Source organism: Molothrus ater, unplaced genomic scaffold, assembly GCF_012460135.2.
Source record: "Molothrus ater isolate BHLD 08-10-18 breed brown headed cowbird unplaced genomic scaffold, BPBGC_Mater_1.1 matUn_MA345, whole genome shotgun sequence".
In the NCBI taxonomy this organism is placed as follows: domain Eukaryota; kingdom Metazoa; phylum Chordata; class Aves; order Passeriformes; family Icteridae; genus Molothrus; species Molothrus ater.
This window is the reverse complement of record NW_023416443.1, coordinates 1,082-14,851: the sequence shown is the minus strand read 5'-3', so window position 1 is coordinate 14,851 and position 13,770 is coordinate 1,082. Positions and strand designations below refer to the sequence as shown.

Below are 13,770 nucleotides of genomic sequence, written 5' to 3'. Positions count from 1 at the left end.
GGCGGTGACGTCACCGGTGACGTCGCCTGTGACGTCACCTGTGACGTCACAGAGTTCGGAAACGCCCCCTGTGATGTCACAGCCCGGCCCCGTGACGTCGTCGTCACCGCCGGCCGGCGCTGTGGTGACGTCATCGCCGCCGCCCGCGGTGACGTCATCGCCGCCGCCTCCTCAAGCCACGCCCCCGCCCTCCCCGCCAACGCCTCCCCGGTGACGTCATCGCCGCCGCCGCAAGCCACGCCCCCGCCCTCTCCCCTCCCCCTCCTCCTCCTCCTGTGACGTCATCACCCGCCTCCCCTGCCCGAATCCCCGCCCCCTCCTGTGACGTCATCACCTCCTCCTCCTCCCCAAATCCCCGTCCCTCCGACTTCACCAAAGGGGGCGGGGCTTGAAGAGGTTGTCCCCGCCCCACCGCCCCCCGTGGCCCCGCCCCCTCGGCGCCGCCGCAGCGCGGACGTCGAGATCCGGCAGAGCCAAAAATCCGGCCCGGCCGCCAAAGTGCCTCCGGACCCTCCCCGGCCGATTGGTCACCGTCCTCGAGGCCCCCCCCCTTCCTCCGAAAGGGGCGGAGGCTCCCGAGGCGCCCGGCGCCGCCCCGGGCCGCCCCCCAGGCCACGCCCCCATCCTCATTAACATCGGCCCCGCCCACAAAGCGCCGGCGGGGCCGCCCACCCAAGCGGAGGCTGCTGGGAGGGGGCGGGGCCAGGGCGAGGCGGCGCGACGCCAATCCGGGACTGCCCCACAACGCTCCGCCCACTCACAAGAAAGGGGGCGTGGCCGGCGGCGTGGGCGTCCAATACGGGCCCAGAGGGCGGGGCCGAGGAAGAGTCCCCGCCCCGGAAGCGGCGTCGGGGCGGCCGCCCAAGATGGCGTCGCCCGAGCATGGTGGGGGTGAGGAAGGGGAGGGGTCAACGAGTCCCCGCCCACCATCACCGGCCCCGCCCAGATCCACCCGGGCACGCCCTGGAGCGCCCTTGGCTCCACCCTTCAGAGGGAGCCACGGAGGAGGCCACGCCCACCCGATGACAGCAGCGAGGAGGGCGTGGCTACATCGGGAGGGGGTTTGGCCAGGCGTAGGGAGCCCCTCCCACAACCCCCGGTTAAAAGGAGGAGAGGAGGCGGGGCTAACGCTGGCCCCGCCCCCACCAGGAGGAGGCGGCGTGGGCGGGGCTCCCCCTTGGCCCCGCCCCGCCGGATGCAGCCCCCCCGGCGCTGCGCTGGCCCCGCCCAGGCTGGGGGAGGGGCAGCGCCACAGGACACCCCGCTGGGGTGGGGGCGGGGCTGAGGGGGAGGAAAGGCAAGACGTGATGGGCGGGGCAAGATGGCGGCAATGGCGGCGGGAAATGGGGGAAGATGGCTGACACTGAGATAGGGGCAGAAAATGGCCGATAATTATGGGATACAAAATGGCCGACTTTTGTAAAACGCAAAATGGCCGACAATTGTTGGAGAAGGACAAAATGTCCGACCACGATGATAGGGGCACAAAATGGCCGATGGTTGTGGGATACAAAATGGCCGACGATTGTGGGACACAAAATGGCCGACAATTGTTGGTGTGGCACAAAATGGCCGACCATGGTGGGTCACAAAATGGCCGAGGATTGTTTGAAAGGGACAAAATGGCCGACGATTGTGGGGGGGGCCCCAAAATGGCCGACGATTGTGGGACGCAAAATGGCCGATAATTGTGGGAGAGGGACAAAATGGCTGACAATTTTGTGAGGGGCACAAAATGGCCGACAATTGTGGGACACAAAATGGCTGCCAGGGTAAATGTGGAACGGTTGATGGGGCACAAAATGGCCGACAGCGGCCTGGATGTGGTCACGTGATCTGTGGGTAATTCCAATATGGCCGACAGGGTAAACTTTGATCCACTTCAGTACAGCTGGTTGGGTGACCTCTGATTGACCCCAATATGGCCGACAAGGTGACCTTTAAATGACCCCAATATGGCTGCCACTGTGACCTTTGGTTGACCCCAATATGGCCGCCATGATGACCTTTGATTGACCCCAAAATGGCTGCCACTGTGGCTTTTAAATGACCCCAATATGGCTGACACGGTGACCTTTGATTGACCCCAATATGGCCACCATGAAATGGGGTGAGGTCACAAAATGGCCGCCAGGGCAGTTTCAAGATGGCTGCTGGGAATGACCTTACAATGACCTCAAGATGGCCACCACAGTGAATCCAAGATGGCCGACTCCGCCATGACGTCATAAGCGGCGGCCATCTTTAAAGCAGCGACGTCATCAGCGGCCATTTTGTGACTGTGCGGCCATTTTGGCTCCACCCAGCCGCCATCTTGAACCCGGCGGCCATCTTGTTTCTTGGCAGCCATCTTGATCTGATCATCACGTGACCTGGCGGCCATCTTGAATTTATCACGTGACCTTGCAGCCATCTTGGCGGCCATTTTGCTTCCTGGCAGCCATCTTGACTCTGGCCAACACATGACCTGGCAGCCATCTTGATTGCTGGCAGCCATTTTGATACAAGCTGACCACAAAACCCCGGCTGCCATCTTGGTTCCTGGCAGCCATCTTGACTACAAGCAGACATCAAAACCTGGCAGCCATCTTGATTTCCGGCAGCCATCTTGTCCAGGAACTGACAGTGAAACCCGGCGGCCATCTTGATTCCTGCTGTCATCACTCCTGGACACCATCTTGATTCCCAGCGGCCATCTTGACTGCGAGGAGACCACAAAACCCGGCGGCCATCTTGACTCCCACAAACTCCCGTGACTCTCGGCAGCCATCTTGATTCCTGGTGGCCATTTTGATATGAGCTTACCACAAAACCCGGCGGCCATCTTGGTTCTTCCAACTCCTGTGAACTCCAGCAACCGTTTTGATTCCCGGAAGCCATCTTGACTATGAGAAGACCACAACACCTGGCGGCCATCTTGGTTCCCGGCAGCCTTCTTGACTACGTGCAGCCTAAAAAAATCAGCGGCCATCTTGATTCCCACCAACTCCCGTCACTCACGGCGGCCATCTTGATTTTTGGCGTCCATCTTCACTATGAGCTGACCACAACACCCGGTGGCCATCTTGGTTTCTGGCAGCCATCTTGACTCCAAGCAGGCCACAAAACCCAGCAGCCATCTTGGTTCTTGGCGGCCATCTTGACTATGAGCAGACCACAACAGCCGGTGGCCATCTTGATTCCTGGCAGCCATCTTGACTACGAGCACAGCACAAATCCTGGCGGCCATCTTGATTCCCAGCAGCCATCTTGACTCCAAGCAACTCCCATGGTTCCTGGCGGTCATCTTGATTCCCTGCGGCCATCTTGACTACGAGCAGACCACAAATCCCGGCGGCCATCTTGCCTCCCGGCGGCCATCTTGCCCAAGAGCTGACAGTGAAACCCGGCGGCCATCTTGGTTTCTTCAAACTCGCGTGACTTCTGGCAAAAATCTTGATTTTCGGCGGCCATCTTGACACCCACCAACTCCTGTCACTCCTAGCAGCCATCTTGATTCCTGGCGGCCATCTTGACTACGAGCAGACTACAACACCTGGTTGGCCATCTTGATTCCCGGCGGCCATCTTGACTACGAGCAGAACCGCAAATCCCGGCGGCCATCTTGCCTCCCGGCGGCCATCTTGTTTCAGGACCGTGCCCAGCAGAGTCATGGGGGAGGGAGGCAGGGTCCGGGGGGGTGGGGGAGGGGCGTTTTCCCCCCTCCCCCCTTCCCCCTTCGTTGTAAAATTGGTTCCTTTTGAACCCCATCTATGCAAATGTGCTTTGTGCTGGGCCGGGGGGGCGGGGCCAAGTTTTTTGGGGGTGGGGGAGGGGTCCCGGGGGGGGTTTTCCTGCCCCTCCCCCACCCTGTCTGGGCGGCGCTCGAAGCTTTTCCTGTGATGAATAAAAAAAGGGTTAAAAAATTCCAATTTTGGGGACCCCCGTGGGAAAAAGATTTTGGGGTGGGGGAGGGGGAGTTTGGGGGAGGGGTGGGGGGAGGGGATTTGGGCTTTTTTGGGGGTGGGGATTTTGGGGCTCCCCGAGAGATTTGGGGTTTTTTTGGGGAGTTTTGGGGTTCCAAGAGAGATTTTGGGGGGTCCCCGATGGATTCCAGAGAGGTTTTGGGGTTCTTTTAAATGTGGGTGAAATTTTGGGGTTTTTTGGGGGAGTTTTGGGGTTCCCAGAGAGATTTTGGGACTCCCCAATGGGTCCCAGAGCGATTTTGGGGTTCATTTGAAATAGGGGGGGATTTTGGGGGTTTTTTGGGGATCCTCAGGAGGTCACAGAGACATTTTGGGGTTCTTTGAAATATGGGTGGAATTTTTGGGGGTTTTTTGGGGATTTTGGGTGGGTCCCCAAGAGATCACAGCGAGTTTTTGGGGTTATTTTAGGTTTGAGGGAATTTTTGGGTTTTTTTTAAGGAGTTTTGGGGTTCCCAGAGAGATTTTGGGGGTCCCCAAGGGATTCCAGAGAAGTTTTGGGGTTCTTTTAAAAATGAGGGGAATTTTGGGATTTTTGAGGTTACCAGGAAGATTTGGGGGGTCCCCAGGAGATCACAGAGAGGTTTGGGGATTCTTATAGGGTTGGGGCGAAATTTTTGGGATTTTTGGGTGATTTTTTGGGGTTCCCAGAAAGATTTTTGGGGTCCCCAGGGAATCCCAGAGAGGTTTTGGGGTTCTTTTAGGGTTTTAAGGAGTTTTGGGGTGGATTTTTTTGAGTTTTGGTGTCCCCAGAGAGATTTTGGGGGGTCCCCAGGAGGTCTCAAAGGGATTTTGGGGATTTTTTTAGGTTTGGGGGGAAATTTTGGGAATTTGTTGGGGTTCCCAGAGAGGTTTTGGGGTTCTTTTAGGGATTTTGGGATTTATGGGGTTCCTCGACAAATTTTGGGGGTCCCGAGGAGATCACAGAGAGGTTTGGGGTTCTTTTAGATGTGGGGGGAATTTTGGGTTTTTTGGGGAGTTTTGGGGTTCCCAGAGAATTTTTTGGAGGTTCCCAGGGGATCCCAGAGAGGTTTGGGGTTTCTTTAAATGTGGAGGAAATTTTAGGTTTTTGGGGGGGATTTTTGGGGGTCCTTGAGAATTTTTAGAGGGATTTGAGACATTTTTGGGGGATCAGGGGAATTTTAGGGCATTTTTTGGGGTCTCTGGGGAATTTTGGAGGTCCAAGAGAAATTTTTGGGGTCCTCAGGAAGATTTGGGGAGGAATTTTGGCTCTGGGGGGTTGTTCCAGATGGATTTTAAGGTAATTTGGGGGGGTTTCAGGATTTTTGGGGAAGTTTCTCTGGGACTTTGGAGGGGTCCTCAAGGATTTTGGGGTAAATTTTGGAGCTCCCAAGGGGATTTTGGGGTGTCCAGTAGGGATTGGGGTATTTTTGGGGCCCCAGAGGATTTTTGGGGAATTCCCAAAACGGTTTTAAGGATTTCTGGGGATTTGAGGATTTTGGGGAGTCCTGGGGATCTCAGAGGTCTTAAAACGTCTCGAAGATGCTTTGGGAGATCCCGGGGTTCCCCAGAAGTCCCTGTGGGGCCCCAAAAGTCCCAAAAAACTCCCCAAAACCGATTGTGGTCCCCACCGCAACCATCGCCGCTTTAAGAGCCTCCCATTACCCCTTTAAAAACTGCGGACCCCCCCCTTTTCCATCGCCGCTTTAAGGCTCTCCCGTTACTCCTTTAAGAGCCGCGAGCCCCTCCTTTTCCCGCCCTTCCGCCGTTACCATGGCGACACAGGCTGGGCCAAAACAGCTCAACCAATCAGAGCGCGTAGAGACTGAGGTAGGGGCGTGGCTAGCGGTAATCAGCCAATCAGGGTTGGCGGTGGGCGTGGCCTGCTGCTGAGGGGCGCTGACGGCGGCTCCGGCTCCGGTGAGATCTGAGGGGAGGGGGGCGGGACGGGCTCTTCAAAAAACCCCCAAAATCGATGGAAATCGACCCAAAATGACCCAAAATTCCTTCAGAACCACCCCTAAAACCCCCCTGGAGGCTTCCAGGACCCCTCCGAGGCGCCTTTGCCGCCCTCGTCCCTCACGGTTCCCTCAGGCCGCCATTTTGTCGCCTGAGCTCTGAAAGGTCCGAAAATCGCTGAAATTTCACCCAAATTTCGCCCAAAATGCCCCAGATTACCTCCCCCGATCCCCTCAATTCCATCTTGTGACGCTCGGTTCATTTTGTGGTTCAAAAAATACAAATTTTTCCAAAAATTTCGTTCCGGGAGCGATCAGATCTCTCCCGGCAGCCACAAATGTTCCGAAATTTCCTCAAAATCCTCGGAAATTTCCTGAAAATCTCCCCAAAATATTTTCAAAATCTTACAAAATTTCGCAAAATTTAGAAAATTTCCCCCAAATCTTCCGAAATTTCTCCAAAATCTCCCCAAATTCCCGTCCTGGGACCCCCCTCGCGTCCCAAACATCCCAAAATTTTCATTTTTTCACCCCCAAATCCCTCAATTCTCCCCAAAAATCCCCCAAAATTTCAATGTTCTCCCCGAAATTGCCCAGAAAAGCAAAAATGTCGCTCAAAGGCTCCCCCAGAACCTCAAGCGCCCCCGAAATTATTTTAAAAGTTTCAGATCTCCTTAAAAATAAAAAAGCCCAAATTTGCTCCTTTTCCATCCAAAAATTTGCAGAAAATCCCCCAAAATCAAATTCCCCCCAAGTTCCCCTCAGAGCCCTCAAAATCTGCTCAGGACCCCCCCAAATTCATCAAAATTTCCCCCAAATTTTCCCAAATTCACTGAAATTTCCCCCAAACCCCCCCCAAATCCTTCCCCAAAATGACCTAAAATCCCCCCAAAATCACCTTAAATCCCTCAAAAACTTCCTCAAATTCCACAAAATTCCCCCAATTCTCCTCAAACCTTTTAAAATCCCCCCAAAAATCCCCAAGAATTCCCCATAAATCCCCCCCAGACCCTCCCAAATCCCTTCCAGGACCCCCAAAATACCTCAAAAATCACCTTAAATCCACCCAAAATCCCCCAAAATCTCCTTAAATCCCCCCAAAATCTCCCAAATTCATCTTAAATCCCCCCCAAATATTCCCAAAATTCCTGAAAAATCCCCCCAAAATTACCAAAAAAATCCCCCAAAAATCCCCCCAAAAATACCCAAAATGACCCAGAATCTCCCAAATTTCATTTTTTCACATTAAAACCCTCAAAAATCCCCCAAAATGCCCCAAAATCCCCCAAATTTCACCCCCAGGTTCCCATGGCCGGGGTTGGGGCCAAGCAGGGACCCCCCAAAATCCCCCCCAAAATCCCCAAAAATCCCCAAAAATCCCCAAAAATCCCATTAAAACCCTCAAAAATTCCCTCAAAAATCCCCCAAAAACCCTCAAAAATCCCCTCAAAAATCCCCCAAAAATTCCGAAAAAATCCCATTAAAAATCCCAAAAATCCCCAAAATCCCCCAAATTTCTCCACCCAGGTTCCCATGGCCGGGGTCAGGGCCAAGCAGGGACCCCCCAAAATCCCCAATAAATCCCCCAAAAATCCCCAAAAATCCCCCAAAAATCGCCCAAAAATCACCAAAAATCCCCAAAAAATCCCATTAAAAATCCCCAAAAATCCCAAAAAATGCCCCAAAAACCCCCAAATTTCTCCCCCAGGTTCCCATGGCTGGGGTCAGGGCCAAGCAGGGACCCCCCCAAAATCCCTGAAAAATCCCCCAAAAATCACCAAAAATCCCCCAAAAATCCCATTAAAACCTTGAAAATCCCCCAAAAAATCCCATTAAAAATCCCAAAAAATGACCCAAAAATCCCCAAAATGCCCCAAAATCCCCCAAATTTCTCCCCCCAGGTTCCCATGGCCGGGGTCAGGGCCAAGCAGGGACCCCCCAAAATCCCCCCAAAAATTCCCCAAAAATCCCCAAAAAATCCCATTAAAAATCCCCAAAAATCCCAAAAAATCCCCCCAAAATCCCATTAAAAATCCCAAAAAATGCCCCAAAAATCCCCAAAATGCCCCAAAATGCCCAAATTTCTCCCCCAGGTTCCCATGGCCGGGGTCGGGGCCAAGCAGGGACCCCCCAAAATCCCTCAAAAATCCCCCAAAAATCACCAAAAATCCCCAAATATCACATTAAAACCCCTAAAAATCCCATTAAAAAACCCTCAAAAATCCCCCAAAATCCCCATAATGCCCCAAAATGCCCCAAATTTCTCCCCCAGGTTCCCATGGCCGGGGTCGGGGCCAAGCGGGGACCCCCCCAAAATCCCCAAAAATCCCCCAAAAATCCCCAAAAATCCCCAAAAAAATCCCCAAAAAATCCCATTAAAAATCCCCAAAAATGCCCAAATGCCCGAAAATGCCCCAAAATCCCCCAAATTTCACCCCCAGGTTCCCATGGCCGGGTTCGGGGCCAAGCGGGGACCCCCCAAAATCCCCCCCAAAATCCCCCAAAAATCCCCAAAAATCCCCAAAAAATCCCATTAAAAATCCCCAAAAATCCCCAAAAAATGCCCCAAAATCCCCCGAAAATGCCCAAAATCCCCCAAATTTCTCTCCCCAGGTTCCCATGGCCGGGGTCGGGGCCAAGCAGGGACCCCCAAAATCCCCAATAAATCCCCCAAAAACCCTCAAAAATCACCAATAATCCCCAAAAAATCCCATTAAAAATCCCCAAAAATCCCCAAAATGCCCCAAAATGCCCCAAATTTCACCCCCAGGTTCCCATGGCCGGGGTCGGGGCAAGCAGGGACCCCCCAAAATCCCTGAAAAATGCCCCAAAAATCCCCAAAAACCCTCAAAAATCCCCCAAAAATTCCGAAAAAAAAATCTCAAAAAAATCCCCAAAATGCCCCAAAATGCCCCAAATTTCTCCCCCAGGTTCCCATGGCCGGGGTCGGGGCCAAGCAGGGACCTCCCCCAAAATCCCCCCAAAAATTCCCCAAAAACCCTCAAAATCACCAATAATCCCCAAAAAATCCCATTAAACCCCTAAAATCCCATTAAAAATCCCCAAAAAATCCCCAAAATGCCCCAAAATCCCCCAAATTTCACCCCCAGGTTCCCAGGTTCACCCCCCCGGGGTCGGGGCCAAGCAGGGACCCCCCAAAATCCCCAAAAAATCCCAAAAAATCCCATTAAAACCCTCAAAAATCCCCCAAAAATCCGAAAAAAATCCCCAAAAATCCCCAAAATGCCCCAAAATCCCCCAAATTTCACCCCCAGGTTCCCATGGCGGGGTCAGGGCCAAGCGGGGACCCCCAAAATCCCCCCCAAAAAAATCCCCCAAAAATCCCATTAAACCCCTAAAAATCCATTAAAAATCCCCAAAAATCCCAAAAAATGCCCCAAAAATGCCCCAAAATCCCCCAAATTTCTCCCCCAGGTTCCCATGGCCGGGGTCGGGGCCAAGCGGGACCCCCCCGAGGCCGGGGGGGGCCCCCCCGAGAAGCGCCCGCCCCGTGAGGAGCAGCCCCGACCACCCTGATCGAGCCCCTGCGCTGGGGGCATCAGCTCCACGGTGAGGGGCACAGCTGGGGGAAACATCTGGGCACAGCTGGGGGAACAGCTGGGCACAGCTGGGAGGGATGGAGCCAAAAAAAACCCCGTGAAAATCGGGTGAAAATGGGGATTTTGGGGTGAAAAAATGGGCAAAAAATGGGGATTTTGGGGTGGAAAATTGGGGATTTTGGGGTTACCTGGGCACAGCTGGGGGCAGAAATGGTGAAAATTTGGGGTTTAGGGACAGCTGGGGACACCTGGGCACGGCTGGGAGGGGATGGAGCAAAAAAACCCCGTGAAAATCGGGTGGAAAATGGGATTTTGGGGGTGAAAAATGGGGATTTGGGTTACCTGGGCACACAGCTGGGGAGGGGGAAAATGGGCAAGAATTGGGGGAAATTCGGTGAAAATTTGGGGAGAAATGGGGGAAAATTGGATTTAGGGACACCTGGGCACAGCTGGGGAAACACCTGGGCACAGCTGGGAGGGGGTGGAGCCAAAAAACCCCGTGAAAATTGGGTGAAAAATGGGGATTTTGGGGTTAAAAATGGGGATTTTGGGGTTGAAAATTGGGGATTTTGGGTTACCTGGGCACAGGTGGGGAGGAAAAATTGGTGAAAATTGGGGAAATGGGTGAAAATTTGGGTTTAGGGACAGCTGGCACAGCTGGGGGAAACAGCTGGGCACAGCTGGGAGGGGATGGAGCCAAAAAACCCCGTGAAAATTGGGTGGAAAATGGGGGATTTTGGGGTGGAAAATTGGGGATTTTGGGTGGAAAATTGGGGATTTTGGGTGGAAAATTGGGGATTTTGGGGTGGAAAATTGGGGATTTTGGGGTGGAAAATGGGGATTTTGGGGGTGAAAAATGGGGATTTTGGGGTTACCTGGGCACAGCTGGGAGGGAAAAATGGTGAAAATTGGGGGAAACCTGGGGAAATGAATGAAATTGGGGATTTAGGCACATCTGGGCACAGCTGGCACAGTTTCCTCACATGTACAGGACGAGATGGACACGGAGAGTCTGCAGTCCAGGATAAGGACTTGTGACACCTGTGTCACCTGGGGGTGTCACCTGTGTGTGTCACACCTGTGTCACCTGGGGTGTCACCTGTCTGTGTCACACCTGTGTGTCACACCTGTCTGTGTCACACCCTGTCTGTGTCACACCTGTGTCACCTGGGTGTGTCACCTGTGTCACCTGTGTGTGTCACACCTGTGTCACCTGTGTGTGTCACACCTGTGTCACCTGGGTGTGTCACACTTGTCTGTGTCACACCTGTGTCACCTGGATGTGTCACACCTGTCTGTGTCACACCTGTGTCACCTGTGCGTGTCACACCTGTGTGTGTCACACCTGTGTGTGTCACACCTGTCTGTGTCACACCTGTGTCACCGGGGTGTGTCACACCTGCCTGTGTCACAGCTGTCTGTGTCACACCTGTGTCACCTGTGCGTGTAACACCTGTGTGTCACACACTTGTGTCACACCTGTGTCACCTGTGTGTGTCACACCTGTTTATGTCACCTGTCCACGTCTCACCTGTGTGTCCCTCCCCTGTTTGCTCACCTGTGCAGGAGGAGATGGACCTCAAGGTGTTGCGGTTCCTGCGTCACCTGTGTCTCACCTGTCCTGTCTCACCTGTGTCACTTGTCCCTGTCTCACCTGTCCCTCACCTGTCCCCACCCATCCCCAGGAGGAGATGGACCTTAAGGTGCTGCAGTTCCGCAATAAGAAGTTGTGCCCCACCTGTGTCACTTGTGTCACCTGTGTCACCGGTCTATGTCCCACCTGTCCCTCACCTGTCTGGTCCCACCTGTCCATATCTCACCTGTCCCCCACCTGTCCCACCTGTGTGGTGTCACCTGTCCCCAGGAGGAGATGGACTCAAGGTGCTGCAGTTCCTGTGTCACTTATCCATGTCTCACCTGTCTCACCTGTCTGGTGTCACCTGTCCCTCACCTGTCCCTCACCTGTCCCTCACCTGTCCCCAGGAGGAGATGGATGTCAAGGTGTTACAGTTCCAGAACAAGAAGCTGTGTCTCACCTGTGTCACCTGTCCATATCTCACTTGTCCATGTCCCACCTGTCCATATCTCACCTGTCCCACCTGTCCATGTCCCACCTGTCCCTCACGTGTCCCTCACCTGTCTGGTGTCACCTGTCCCCACCTGTCCCCAGGAGGAGATGGATGTCAAGGTGTTACAGTTCCAGAACAAGAAGCTGTGTCTCATCTGTGTCACCTGTCCATATCTCACCTGTCCCACCTGTCCCTCACCTGTCTCACCTGTCCATGTCTCCTGTCCCTCACGTGTCCCTCACCTGTCTGGTGTCACCTGTCCCTCACCTGTCCATGTCTCACCTGTGTGGTGTCACCTGTCCCCAGGAGAATATGGATGTCAAAGTGCTGCAGTTCCAGAACAAGAAGCTGTGTCCCACCTGTCTCACCTGTGTCACCTGTGTCACCTGTCCATATCCCACCTGTCCCTCACCTGTCTGGTGTCACCTGTCCCTCACCTGTCCTCACCTGTCCCCAGGAGGAGATGGACCTCAAGGTGCTGCAGTTCCGCAATAAGAAGTTGTGTCCCACCTGTGTCACCTGTCCCTCACCTGTCCATGTCCCACCTGTACCACCTGTCTGGTGTCACCCGTCTGTCCTTCACCTGTCTGGTCTCACCTGTCCATGCCTCACCTGTCCCTCACCTGTCCCCAGGAGGAGATGGACGTCAAGGTGCTGCAGTTCCTGTCTCACCTGTGTCACCTGTCCATATCTCACCTGTCCCACCTGTCTGGTGTCACCTGTGTCACCTGTCCATGTCTCACCTGTGTCACCTGTCCTCACCTGTCTGGTCTTACCTGTCTGGTCTCATCTGTCCATATCTCACCTGTCTGGTCTCACCTGTCCCTCACCTGTCCCTCACCTGTCCCCAGGAGGAGATGGACCTCAAGGTGCTGCAGTTCCTGTCTCACCTGTCCATGTCCCACCTGTCCATGTCCCACCTGTACCACCTGTCTGGTGTCACTGTCCCTCACCTCTCTGGTCTCACCTGTCCATGTCTCACCTGTCCCACCTGTCTGGTCTCACCTGTCCCCACCTGTCCCTGTCCCTCACCTGTCCCCAGGAGGAGATGGACGTCAAGGTGCTGCAGTTCCTGTCTCACCTGTGTCACCTGTCCATGTCTCACCTGTGTCACGTGTCCCTCACCTGTCTGGTCTCACTTGTCTGGTGTCACCTGTGTCACCTGTGTGGTGTCACCTGTCCCCAGGAGGAGATGGACGTCAAGGTGCTGCAGTTCCCCAATAAGAAGCTGTGTCCCACCTGTGTCACCTGTCCATATCTCACCTGTCTACGTCCCACCTGTTCCTCACCTGTCCTATCTCACCTGTCCCCTCACCTGTCTGGTCTCCCCTGTCCATGTCTCACCTGTCTCACCTGTCCGGTGTCACCTGTCCCCAGGAGGAGATGGACCTCAAGGTGTTACAGTTCCAGAACAAGAAGTTGTGCCCCACTTGTGTCACCTGTGTCACCTGTGTCACCGTGTCACCTGTCCATGTCCCACCTGTCCCACCTGTCTGGTGTCACCTGTCTCACCTGCCCATATCTCACCTGTCCATGTCCCACCTGTCCCTGTCCCTCACCTGTCCCCAGGAGGAGATGGACCTCAAGGTGCTGCAGTTCCTGTGTCACCTGTGTCACCTGTGTCACCTGTCCATGTCCCACCTGTCCCCACCTGTCTGGTCTCACCTGTCCATATCTCACCTGTCTGGTGTCACCTGTCCCTCACCTGTCCCCAGGAGGAGATGGACCTCAAGGTGCTGCAGTTCCTGTCTCACCTGTGTCACCTGTCCCTCACCTGTCTGGTCTCACCTGTCCATATCTCACCTGTCTGGTGTCACCTGTGTCACCTGTGTGGTGTCACCTGTCCCCAGAGGAGATGGACCTCAAGGTGCTGCAGTTCCTGTGTCACCTGTGTCACCTGTCCATGTCTCACCTGTCCCACCTGTCTGGTGTCACCTGTCTGGTGTCACCGTGTCACCTGTCCATGTCTCACCTGTGTGGTGTCACCTGTCCCCAGGAGGAGATGGACCTCAAGGTGCTGCAGTTCCTGTGTCACCTGTGTCACCTGTCCATGTCTCACCTGTCCCACCTGTCTGGTGTCACCTGTGTCACCTGTCCCTCACCTGTCCATGTCTCACCTGTCCCACATCTGTCCATATCTCACCTGTCTGGTGTCACCGGTGTCACCTGTCCATGTCTCACCTGTGTGGTGTCACCTGTCCCAGGAGGAGATGGACCTCAAGGTGCTGCAGTTCCTGTGTCACCTGTGTCACCTGTCCAT

At 54.3% G+C, this 13,770-nt stretch overlaps 1 long non-coding RNA gene across 1 annotated transcript; it reads left to right on the top strand.

Moving 5' to 3' along the window:
- Positions 1-5,799: 5,799 nt before the first annotated feature.
- LOC129047080 (uncharacterized) lies at positions 5,800-11,160 on the top strand. Its single transcript, XR_008509040.1, has 4 exons — positions 5,800-5,843; positions 9,317-9,451; positions 11,008-11,025; positions 11,145-11,160. It is a non-coding gene; the product is annotated as an uncharacterized LOC129047080 (long non-coding RNA).
- The last annotated feature ends 2,610 nt before the right edge of the window (positions 11,161-13,770 follow it).